Below are 12,579 nucleotides of genomic sequence, written 5' to 3' on the forward strand. Positions count from 1 at the left end.
ATGTCTGTTATAAGCCGTTTTCAGCGAAAAAAATCATAGAAAGCGAGTCTTTTCCAGCAATTTAATGTGGCAGTAAAATTAGGGTTGCATAAAAATGCATGCTAATTTATTTGGTGTCATTTTAAGCCACTGTTAAAAATTGTTAAAAAAAAACACCTGTAACTCCCATTTGCAATGTTTAAAACATCAGTCCCATCAATACAGCACCCCCATATACCGGTCCCACATCTTTTATCCCATTATTCTGCACTTTGCACAATTTCGCCCCCAAAATTACATATCATTATTGGCCAAATTAAGCTAATTAAAAACTTGATCATTAAGGAGGGTGTCCCAGTGGTTCTGAACCAAGTCCTAACATTTTTACCTTAAGATAGAGATTTTCCCCAAGGTTTCATCTGCTCAGGGGTATGCAGTTGGGAAGCCGGCGCACGTAAGCCCGACAGCCGACTTCCCGACTGCTTTATCCCAGAGAGGGTTAAATGACAGGCAACTAATTCTAGATGCCTTTCATTTTACCGAGACCGGGACACCTGCGCCTGGCATCCCGATCGAAATGATGCCGGGCCCCGCTGCGGACAGTTGCGGGGGGGGGAGGGTTAGCTTTAGGGCTCCCAGGGGGGACTTAGGGTTAAGCATCCCCCCCGGGAGGTTACGGTTAGGCTAGGGGGAGGGAGAGTTAGGGTTAGGCACCCCTGGGGGGGACTTAGGGTTAGGCACCCCCGAGGGCCTTAGGTTTAGGCGGCAGGGAAGGGGGGGTTAGGTTTAGGCACTTAGAGGGGGGATTAGGGCTAGGCACTGGAGGGAAGGTTAGGGTTAGGCACCCCTAAGGAGGGTTAGGGGGGTTAGGTTAGTTCATACTTACCTGCGAACGATCGGGATTTTCAGCCGTGTCGGCCTGCCGCTGTCGAGATTTGAACCCCAGGATACGATTCGTATGTGTTCCTGTTCTGGGGGTCCCTATAAAAGAGACACATTAACTGCAATACAGAATTAGTGCACGTTAAGTGGGCGGCTAATTGAATAATCACTTTTACATGCGAAAGCGGGTTATCGCGACTAATTGCATTCCCCCCTTAATCATTGTACTAAAGTTTGTTAATCGATAAATTTTCTTTTACCTATTGTCCAGAGAATTGTATCATCAGAATGACAAGTCCAAGTCCTACTTTGTAGCTATATATAGTAAATCTTAACAAATACAGACATTTCATCAATGTAATTGTTTATGAATAGAAAATACCTATAGTGTTTGTATATAAGTGATATGCATTACATGTAAGGTAACTAACTAGTACATGTTAAAAAATACAGATAAGAAAAAAACAAATAGGTATGTACTTCAATATATCATACACCTACTAACCTAAAGAGCTTAAATCATTTATTACCTAGTTAGATATTATTTTTCTTGTTACACACATGAACTGCAGGAACATGTCAAATAACAGACTGAAGTATGTTGCATGTTTTCCGTTGATTTATTGAAGTAACCCTAAATCGTCACCTTTCACTGAACCTTTTAAACGCTCTTTTTTTCGGCTTACTATATTTATATATGGTGGAAAAATAACGTCAGGTGACCCCACAGTCCTAGCTACGGCATTAATGGCATAGCTGTCTCACGCACGCACTAGAGAGGAATGGAGCTAAATCAACAAATTGTGATTTGTTAGTTCAGCCAAGTACGAACTAGCCAGGGGAGAAGAGAGCTAAATGCAGAGTGCAAATATATGTGTGAGGCAAGCTGCAGCTTGTAGGAAAGAAAATGTTTGTAGAAAACTCCTGCATTACAGGTTTATCTAAGGTGTGGTATTGCTTAAGCCCCAGTAATTACCCAGGATACCATGACATAGTGGCTGAAATTGAAGCACTCTACAAACTTGCCACCTTCTGCCTCCTCAATTAACTCCTTGGGGGCTGGTGGCTATTTTACATCTATTTATGTCTTACACAGGCAGTAAACTGAGAGTTGATGAATACAAATATGACCAGCATGGGCAATATCTATAGAAAGCAGAGAGTAAGGTACAAGTACAGCAGTGACTTACGGTGATTGACATTTTGTTATTAATACTTTATTCTATAGCTATAAGTTATTAAGGAATTTCACACTTATGGCAATGACACAAAAGTGGTAGCACTGCAGTTATTTAAGGCATCTGCTACAGTACCCTCTTCTTAAATTGTCCTGAATAAAAGCAATCCTCCGAATACAGACGTTTTCAGAGAATTTTGAGTTTGATAAATAGGCCCTTCAGTGTCTTTATTTTCACTGCACAGTTCCCTTATTTTGTGCTGCCAGCTCATAAGAAGGGGATTCTAGCACCAGCAGGTGTATCTCCATATTGGTATTGGGCTGGGAGTGCGGTGCTGAGCCATGATGTCATAGCATGGTGCCACACTCCCAACAGGAGAACACGCTCCACGTACATATATGGCACAAATTAAAAACTGGGGGGCACTTTAGAGACCAAACAAATAGAAGGAACTGCCTAAGGGGCCCAGAGGGTACATGCCGGGCCTTCCTATGATGTTAGTTTTGATGTTAGAATGGTTCATTTAGACTTAAACTGACACAAGCAATCAAATCCTAGAACAACAGATGATACACAGTATAATGAAAGTAAAGCTTATTTTATAATACATATTTTATTAGTAAAGTAATTGTAGCACCTTAGCCTGGAAACTGAAACTGTAAATCTTGTCCTAAAACTATAAAGAAAGAGAAAACTAAAACTCATCCCATTCTTTTCCTGTATTTCATTCAGTATTGAAGATTGGCCCATTAAATGATGCATTTGCTAAAACTGTGTTGACACATGAAAATGATTTGAATAAGGCTACAGTCAGCGGCAGTGGGTAATGCAGAGCCTACTGCTGAATACAAATATATTTTATGTTGCATCCACATTTTATATTAAAAATACATAACAATGTGCAATATAGACATATTTATTTAAATGTTTTGTAACATTAGAGAAAATAATATTATCTTTTTCCTTATTTTATTTTTGCAAAACAAACTCATGAGGCTCGTCCGTGGATCTTCTGGTAACGTTAATGACCAATCAGGTTAGCTCTGGTCACGTACAGAATCTGGAAATATGTTACCATTAGTGTATTGTGTTAAAAGATAATTCCACAAAACGTAGAACTAAATTGTTGGTGGAATATTACAAATTAAATCAGACTTCCCAAATATTAGTAATCTGGCATGAAGCTGAACAGTGCAAAGTAAGTGCAAGACATCTAAAATCTGCTGGAATGTGAAAGTAATCTTTTGGGATAGATTTTATTTTAATTCAGTTTTGTCCTTTTATACTGTAATAAAAAAAATACTAATGTATATAAAAAGTCCAGTAAATGAATGTGTATGGTGAATTGTAATGTTCATAGGAAATTTCCATATTGTAAGGTATTATGTACCCCATTCTATATATTATTATGGATAATATTTATTTATTAACAATTATTTATATAGCGCACACATTACACACTTTACAAACAATATTTCAGTCATTCACAACTGAGATTTCTGATCTTTATAATACCACTTATTCTACGGCCTTGTGTGTTTACATAATCCTGGAACTCTTTGATGACTTATAATAATATGCTTATAATTTAAATGGTGTGTATTATCCAGTTTATAATAATAACTTCCTGAAATCATATAATTCATTGTAGGGGTGAGCGGGTTCGGTTTTACTCGGATTTACTCGCCTATCATGTGTTTTGGATTGCCAATATAATAAATCCGAATTTGCGGTAAAGTGGCGATAAGAACCGAGTAAATCCGAGCCTGCACATCCCTAATTCATTGTCATAGCGGCAACCCCATAGTATTTTGCTGCCCGCTGTTAGTGCTCCATATTTGTAATGGGCCGGAACTATGGCGTCTGTCTATGATTTCACAGTCTAGAGCTACACTTTCAAGAATAGAAGCCACTTCTCCAGGCTAGGGAGGAAAAAAGAAGTAGGGCTATGCTTTATACCGGTATCTCTCATGAGCAGGGCCCTCTTCCCTCATGTGCTTTTCCTTCCCTCACTTTTACCATCATCTCCTCCCTCTGCACCTAACCCTTGAGTTCTGCTGCCCTACTGCTTATTTGAGTATTATGACCGCTGATACAGCAATGTTTATAAGCCATGTCCATGTCCTGCAATGTTCTGTATTGTAAGTCACTTTTTCCTTGTTTAGTTCATACTGTTTCTGATTTTTTTGGATGTTGTAAGATACTCCGAACCCCTTGTGGCGCCATATACATTAAAGATAATAACAATTATAATAATAATAATAAATAATATTAATGCCAAGAAGGTTTGATAGTCTGGGAGGTACATGCAAGTTGGGCCCCCCAAAAATTACCCATCAGCCTTGATCACGCAACATTGGGACTTCGGTGTGCATTCATTTACAGTATATAAAAGCATCTTCATAATTATCTATATAATAAGCGTAAGTGCATAAAACTGCAATGATCTGAAGGCACAAGTACCAGTGGGGGGCAGGCAGAGCTCCAACAGAATAGCAGTGAGTCGGACGATCAACTGTCACACTGCACCTGCACTGACAGTTACTAATTTCCTCCAAGCACATTTTCATATGCCATGGTCTCCAATGTTGGTCTGCAATGTAAAAAATTAAGCTGCAGATGTGCTGCAAGATCCATTCTTCAATCGGGCAATGCCGGGTATCCCAGCTAGTAGAAAATATTTTTGTTTATGACAGATGCATCAAAACTCTATTTATTGTATGTGAGAACTGCAGTGGGATTGTGTTTTTGCACCAGTGCTTTCTATGTGTTATTGAAGGTGTAAGCAGTCTGTAAACACAATTTCAATAATATGTCTCTTTTATAGCTTGTATCAAGTATATGTTTGTACTCACCTGTAATCAATCACAAGCACCTGACCTGCTGTGTCTGATTAGGAAATTGCTAACATGAATGTTATCATGTTAACATGAAGATATTTATGCTCATACAGTATACCTCACCCTTGTTTTACTCATAAAGACAACCCTGTCTGTAACTTATGTTTTCTGCTCTTCAAAAACACTGTTTTAACTAAATAGCAACTGTGTCTAGTCTTTTCTTGTGATGGAAAATACTTTTCCTTGGGCAGGGCCAAAGCTAGGATATTTGTAACCCGGGACAAGGCCATAATTTGGCACCTCCCAAATAAAAATACAACATAGAGGACGAAAAGGGTGTGTGGTTTTGTGACACAGTAATGCCACACATTAATGACCCTTATAACACATTATGCCACAGTCATGCCCCTTACAACACATTATGCCACACAGTAATGTCCCTTACAACACATTATGCAACACAGTAATGCCCCTTACAATACATTATGCCACAGTAATGCCCCATATACATTATGCCACAGTAAGGCCCCCTTTACATTATGCCACAGTAAGGCCCTTTACACATTATGCCACAGTAAGGCTCCTTACACATTATTCCACAGTAAGGCCTCTTTTACATTAAGCCACAGTAAGACCCCATCTCCCTTCTCTTACCTGCCAGGGCCATGTGATGGGGGGCACGGTGTGGCACTGGATGGGGCAGCCACACACTTGGGAACTGTCAGTACTGCCGTTATTGTAATGTGGCACTGCTCGTGAACCAATTGGAGCCCACGGATTGGCAGCCTCTGCTGATTGGCTGCCGGTCTGCGAGCATTGATTGGCTTGCGACTGGCACCACATAAGACTGACGGTGTCTCTATGCCTCTCAAGGCTGGGATGCGGCTCTAAACCCACAAGAGCAGCAACCTAACCTCCCTGCAGCCTCTCCTCTGCACCCCTTCAAGTCGGCACCTGGGTCACGTGCCCCCTTAGCCAGGGTTGTCTTAACAGCAGTGTGGGCCCTGGGCAAAGCAATGCACTGGGGCCCCTACCCACCCATTCCCAGGAAAAAAAATTAAATTGTCAATAAAATTAAACCACCCTGAATGCCCATCAGAATTCCCACACATGCAGAGAGACTCTGTCTGACTGGTCTGAAGCCGGCGGATGAAGTGAAACTGGGACTGAGGTACGTACTCCTCACGGGGGAGGGTAGGGGGGGTGGAGGTTAGATAAGAATGTAGTGCACCGGCGGCCGGCTTATAAAAATATCACAAATTTATCAACTGGCCGCAGCTGTAGGGGGGGCGGTTGGCGGGCCCCTACAAGCTTCGGGCCCTTGGGCAACTGCCCAACAAGCCCAGTGGAAGAGATGGCCCAGCCCTTAGCCTCCCCCCTAGTTGCGGCCCTGCAGGCTAGGGTGCTTCAACTTACTGAAAATATGAATAGCAGGGAAAATTTTAAATGTCAGTGTTATTACTTTTATCAGGGAAAATAAAGTATTGAGCTCTTATAGAGGTGACCTAAATTTGTTCTATATATCATTTTTAATAGTTTTTCCTAGATTGGGCACATTCATTAATTCCTAAAGCATACTTAAGCAATACAGCAAATGTGTCACATTCCAAATATGTGGCAGAACCTGTCTCGGATTTTGTGATTTCTCACTAATTGAAAATGAATTAAAAGGATGAGTTATGTCAATGGTGAAGTATAATGACTGTGAATTAGTAAAATAGATCATTAGAGTCTCAAGCGAATAAACAATAATTCATATATTAGTTCAACATTTGCTCCACCTATTCAAAATGATGGTTATGTGATTGCCACAATTTATCAAACATTACTATTTCAAATATTTCAATGACGACATTATAAACACATGTTTTACAATGTATCCATGGGGTTCTGGATTGATAAAGTTTTGTTGTCAATAGTAAGTTGTTAATTTCTATTCAAAGAATGAATTTCATAGCAGTGGATCAATGGCTGTTGATTTTCTCAATGGGCGCAGATGTAAAAGATCTTGCAGCTTGAGTTGAAATTAAAAGTTAAAATTAATTTTATTTTCATGACTGTTTTTGTATGTATTTTAAATTCAATATGTTTGTAAAATATTTTTTTTTATGAAAAATAATATATATATATATATATATATATATATATATATATATATATGAGTTATAAATATATATGGAATCTACAAATAGTAAGAAAAAGTTATATATTACATGATAATCTACAACTGAGGTTTGGTTTAAAATAAATAAAAATAAATAGATAATCAAATATTAGAAATCTATTAATAATATTGCAAAGTTTCTATGATAACCTAAATTTGTTTGTAGTTATGTGAATAGTGGGTAATTTGTTGGTGACAGGAATTATGTAAAAATCTGTCAGCTTTTTTGGCTGCAAACTTTAAGATCCTGAAAAAAATCAACCACTTTTCAAGGTATGTGAGGCATTAACGCTCCAGGAGAATGCAAACATGCGATTGGCATTTACTTGTACTATGAACCAATAATGTGATCTTTGACCCCTATTACCTTTCCATGTGCAAACAGTCTCACTTGTTACAACACTAATATACAGCAAGAAGGTAAACTGGCTGAGAGTTTCACTCTTGGCAAATGTTTGTTGCATAGTTTGGCTCTATTGGAGTTTCCCTGTCATGCTTTCAAAACTGTTTGTGGATTTACAGTAAAGAGACATCTTAATCAGTAAAACAAACTTATCAGCCCTACTGCCATTAAATGTGCTGTACGAGCAGTATAGCTTTTGCAATGTGGAAACAAAAATATTGACAACATTTCAATGATGTTACATACATTAAAAATCCTAGGGTTAGCTAAACGTTGAAGCTTTCTGGTCCACCTTTAAAAATCCTAAAATTAAACTTGATTTAGGGGCATATGTATCAAAGCTTAATGTGAGATAAAATTGTGAGATATATAGCACCAACCAATCAGCTTCTAACTTACATTTTGCAGGCTGTGTTTAAGAAATGATAGTTTGGAGCTGATTGGTTGGTGATATATATTTCATCATTTTATCTCACGTCAAGCTTTGATACATATGCCCCTAAGAGTTGCAGAACAGTGGAATATAATTAGTAACAATGGACATATCAATTTGTCCAATTCTGACATTCAGGTCAATTTAAACATTTTGCAAATCACTTCACAGATTTGCCTAAAAGTCCCCAATTTCCCCTACCTGGAGAATCTGACCAATGATAATACAAATACAAAAGTGATAAACAAAGAAGCCAATCAGCAAGGATCAACAAAAGTCTATATATAACCTATATAAAAAGCGATACAGCTCCCCTGGCTCTCATTCTTCTTGGATTGTTTTAGGAAAACATCTAAAATAAAATTTAACATAATTGGAGGATTATTAAAAAAGGTCCATAATATAGTGTACTGCTAGAGTTTAAGTCCCAGTGCCACTTACTGTACTTTAAGTAACAATCAGTCTGCATCTGTAACTGTACTCCAGAAGTTCTATTAAACAGATATGGTGGCTCCAGGGGTGGGGCTGCAGCATAGTCTAAAAATTAAAATAGGGGAGACACTTCAACTACCAGTCGATCCCAGTCATCTATGTTTGGCAGCATTTGAAATGACAGTTGGTGTGGTTCTCCTATTTGAATTTTGGACTGTGCTGCAGCCCCACCTCTGGAGCCGCCACTGGATATCATCACGCATGTAGCTGTCATTCAGGAATAACATAATCAGTGTAAAAAAAATATTGCTGGCCCCACCAGTAACACTGAAAAAGAAAATCTTCACTTCCTCCCATGAAAAACTTTATATAGTGAAGGAAAGTATAATTGATCATAGACTGTCCAATAACACAATGCCAGGCAGTGCCATGGCTGCTATTCAGGGGCGTATCATTAATGGGTGCAGGGTGTGCGGAGAACATAGGCCTCTGGGTCCATGGGGGCCCCGCACCGCACACCCTGCACACATAATATTACTTACCACTCGAGTCCCACATCGACGCGGGCATCCGGCACTGTAAAACGACTGGAAAATGGCTGCGGCGGCCATTTTACCGGTGACCTGTGCAGACACTATAGGTTCTGGGCACACTCTAGTGCCCAGAGTCTATAATTCGGCCACTGGCCGTGCACAGCTCAGTGCGCTGACGGCCGCCGGGCGGAGAGGAGGGGGCCCGTGTCAGAGACTGCACACGGGCCCCCTCATCTCTAGAAACGCCCCTGCTGCTATTTTCCATCACATCTAACTTACAAGGGCCAAGTAAGTTCCCAATTCAATATAGAAAAGCCACATATTATGTAGTAGTGTAGTCATCATGGAAAGCTGCAAATATTGGTTGCTGGGTTTTTTTTGTAGAAAGACGGATAATATGGCAATGAACAAGGGCATATATTTGCATACTTGGCTAGCCAAGGTCATTAAAACAAAGTGGTCACCACAGGAAAATCCCAAACCAGCCAATGTTATGGCCACCAACTATCAACAATGGCAATATTAGGAAAGCAAAATACAGCAGGACACATTGGAGACCATTATTTCCAAAGGTACAACCTTTCCAGTTTGTTGAATCTGCGTCATTTGGGAAACTGAATTGAAGCACAACAGAATATGCTAGCACTATGTAAATAAATGTTAAGAAATACACAAAAACAAACAAATTATAACAAATTGAGGAAAACAAGATGTCAAGTAGATTGTTACTGTTATTTATCAAACAAAGATGTACTTGCTTTATACTCAGACACTAAAACATACCAAAAATCTAAACTGTAATTTACAACAACCAACCATAATTTTTCCCTTTGTGAGTTATGCTGTCTGACCTTACTTGGATATTTTTTGATGGTTAAATAGAAGTGGGCAGAGTGAAAAAACAACATTTTAAAAATACAAATTTGTCCCAAATGAGAAATTTGATTAGAAATTTAGTAAAATCACATTAAAGAGTATTTATAAGGAGGAAACCCTTGTAATGTTTTGAAGTCTCTATGAGATTTATTTTAAGAATTTCATCTAAATTGCTGTAAATGCAGTCTTGTTCATAGATTGGAATGCAGTAGTAAATACAAAAAACATTGTGCTCAGTTTAGTCAAAAGAAAAGTTCAATTCAATTGATTGACACGAATCAATGAGTGTGCTAAAAGTTCTATCCTTTCTTTCTAACTTTTATAGTCCAAAAACCCCCACATAAATATGGGTTGAATTATTTTAATATGAAGCAAATAAACAATCTACCGTGACCCACTCACAATTTTACTCTGTTAAGCTCCCATAAACAGCCCCAATATACATTCACTTTCTATTTTACTAATTCTATATCTCCATGTATATTTTTATTATTTATTATTATTATTATTATTAGTATTATTACTTTTCACTAGGGACTTCTATTTGCAGAAGTTGGTGTTATTTTTAACCTCAACGCTCCTGTAACATTTATAAAACAATCATGTGTCTGAAATAGACATTGGGATTTTCTTCTTACAGTATGTGACTCACTAAGTACCTTGTGGGTAATGTACTGCATAAGAGAATGCATCATATTGTCTGTCATCGCTTATATCTGGTAGTGACCTGACTACATTGCTTACCGACAGTCTTACAGGAGCTATTTCCCATCACTCATCGAGTCCAAGCTCCTCTGGTTTGGCCAATCTCCAAACTTTGAGAGAAGGACTATAATTATCACGTATATTATTTCTACAATCATAGTGTTATACAAGTAGTCCAACCAAAACCTTTACCATTTGACATGTAAAAAATTTCTAATAATTACCTCTTTTTTGACCCAGGTTCAGTCTGCTGACATAGAGTACATTATGATAACTGATCATGCCCCAATAAAGTTATATATATATATATATATATATATATAAGACACATACTTAAAAGACCGCTTTTGGCGTTTCCTAGATTGCCTTGCCCACTCGAAAGACTTCAGATGTTTTTTGACATATTCTTGAGCTAACTTTCTGGATAACAACATATATCATTGGGAAGACCCTGTCCTCTTCTGAGAAGCGTCAAAGGCAGTGATGCGGGGTCATATAATAAGTTATGTGGCAAAACTGAAGAAAGAGAATGCAAAAAAATATAATTTGCTTCAGGATACGGTGTCCCATAGTTTTCAAGCTTACATTTATAGTCATCAGAATCAACTTTAGAGTGTTATTTACAAAACAATTATTACAGTAATTTTTAACCTCTCCAGTGAGTAAATTTTTAGATTGCACAGGATATACCTTTTATAGGTGGGGCAATAAAGCAGACAAATTCATTTCTATGATGTCTACTCTAAACCTTGAAAAAAATGATCATTTATTTCTGCAATTACGGATTCAGCCACGGGTAGGACCCACCTTAAGACTATTGAGATTTTATCTTGGTTTACTCAGTTTTACACTGAATTATATACCACAAATGCCATTGATGATACTCTGCATGCTAGATTATTGGAGGAAGCCAGGCTTCCTAAACTTACTTAGGCTCAGAAAGACCGCTTGTCTGAAGACATATCTGCAGTGGATTGGAAATGGTGTTTACTGGTTTACAACAAGGGACATTTTAAGAGAGGAGGGGGCCCATGTGTAGCCTCTGTTTGGGCCTCCTCCTCTCTGTCGGTGGCTTAGCGGCATTAAGCGATGTAGATTCTGGCTTCATGCCAGAATCTACTGCGCATGCGCGGGTCTCCAGGAAAAGGTTGCCCACACCTGCTTTCCCCGGGACATCTTTTCTGCGCATGCGCAGATCACTGGGAAAATGGCCGCCACCATTTTCCCAATGAGTGCCGATCCGGTGCTGTGGAGCAGCTCTTTGGGAATCGGTGGAGAGGTACGTACACAGTAATTACAAAAAAAAAAAAAATACCACACTGCTAATATCTATCCACCAAGTCTCCTTGCAATCCAGCAAGTAGAGCATCCGACGACAGCTGAGACCCGGGTTCTGCGCAGTCTGGCGACTGCGCGGCAACCCGGAAGTCCCGTTGGGAAGCCGGTCACAACACATCTCCCAGCTAGCGCGACTATCACCGCATGCTAGCACACTAGAGGAGAAGAAACATCGGGCGGACGGAGGACACCGGACACAAGCGGATCGTTAACCAGGAGGTGAGCGCTACAGGAAAGGGTTAGTTGTGCTACTGGGGGTATGGGACGCCGCCCCACCAGGACACAGCCCCAACACCCACTGACATATACTGCAGGACTTCTACAAAGTCCAACCTCTAACTCATCTAATATTTAAACCATTTTTTTCCTTTCTTTTAATAAGTATCACCTGAGTGACATTTATATCAGTATCAGCATATGACACTGATTGTTGCTTTAGGCACGGACATACATCGGGACATGTCCACTCACCTCATATATAAACCACACCAATAGTTCTAAATATTGGTTCTGGCCATTATAGGAACTTTTGTACAACAGGGGTCACAAGTATACCTTGGTATTATTGCAGGGACTGTGATTATATCCATTCGTCACATACTTACTCTCAATAAGCATTAAATTATTTTGACAATTCATGTAGTCATCTACTGTGTAACTTTCACTATCTGCTCACTGAAACTAAATTATCTTTATACAGCAAAGCACTTACAGCTGATATTACTAGCGCAGATTTTTATCATTTTTTGTATGCCATATGGAAGTAATAGGGAAAGGGTACCTTATAAAGGTTGTGCAGCTGAATAACAAGTACCC

Source organism: Taudactylus pleione, unplaced genomic scaffold, assembly GCF_031769625.1.
Source record: "Taudactylus pleione unplaced genomic scaffold, aTauple2 ptg000037l, whole genome shotgun sequence".
Classification (NCBI taxonomy): Eukaryota; Metazoa; Chordata; class Amphibia; order Anura; family Myobatrachidae; genus Taudactylus; species Taudactylus pleione.